General features: G+C 63.1%; 1 non-coding gene across 1 annotated transcript; it reads right to left on the bottom strand.

Moving 5' to 3' along the window:
• Nucleotides 1-362: 362 nt before the first annotated feature.
• TRNAV-CAC (transfer RNA valine (anticodon CAC)) lies at nucleotides 363-435 on the bottom strand. The gene has a single exon. It is a non-coding gene; the product is annotated as a tRNA-Val (tRNA).
• Nucleotides 436-559: the final 124 nt, after the last annotated feature.

Genomic DNA, 559 nt, shown 5'->3' with positions numbered 1-559 from the left:
GGGTTGGTGTTCAGAGCCACGGGGCCCGTCCGCCCGGACAGCGGATTGAGGTGCCAGGGGAGCAGCTTAGGGGCTTTCTGGAGGTAGAGGAAACCTGAAGTGGGCCTGCTGCCGGGAGCCCTTGGGGGCCTGACGAACTGGCTGTGCGCTGCTCTCCGCTGAGACTCGCCGCGGACGAGCGAGGCCGGGCTGTGAAGTGCCGAGCAGGCCTTCAGGAAGCAAGGCAACTGCAGTCTTGCTTTGTGTTTGCTTTTCTGAATGGAAAATGGGGCTGCGCCCGCCGAGACCGCCGAGGCCGCCTTGGCTCAAAGGCTCCTCCTTTCTGTTTTCACCAACAATAGAACTGGGGGCAAAAGGGAAGCTGTTTCCGCCCGGTTTCGAACCGGGGACCTTTCGCGTGTGAGGCGAACGTGATAACCACTACACTACGGAAACGGGACGGGTGGCGGGTCTCGGGCCGGAACCCTGAACACCTTCGGTCGTGCCACCAACTTCTTTCCAAGTGCGAAAGGCCCCTGGGAGCCCCCGCGACGCCTCAGGGAAAGGGACCGCAGCCCCC

The sequence above is a fragment of the Leptonychotes weddellii genome, unplaced genomic scaffold, assembly GCF_054177405.1.
Source record: "Leptonychotes weddellii isolate Sample4059 unplaced genomic scaffold, ASM5417740v2 HiC_scaffold_63620, whole genome shotgun sequence".
In the NCBI taxonomy this organism is placed as follows: Eukaryota; Metazoa; Chordata; class Mammalia; order Carnivora; family Phocidae; genus Leptonychotes; species Leptonychotes weddellii.
The sequence above is the reverse complement of the archived record's forward strand: the minus strand, read 5'-3'. Positions and strand labels throughout refer to the sequence as shown.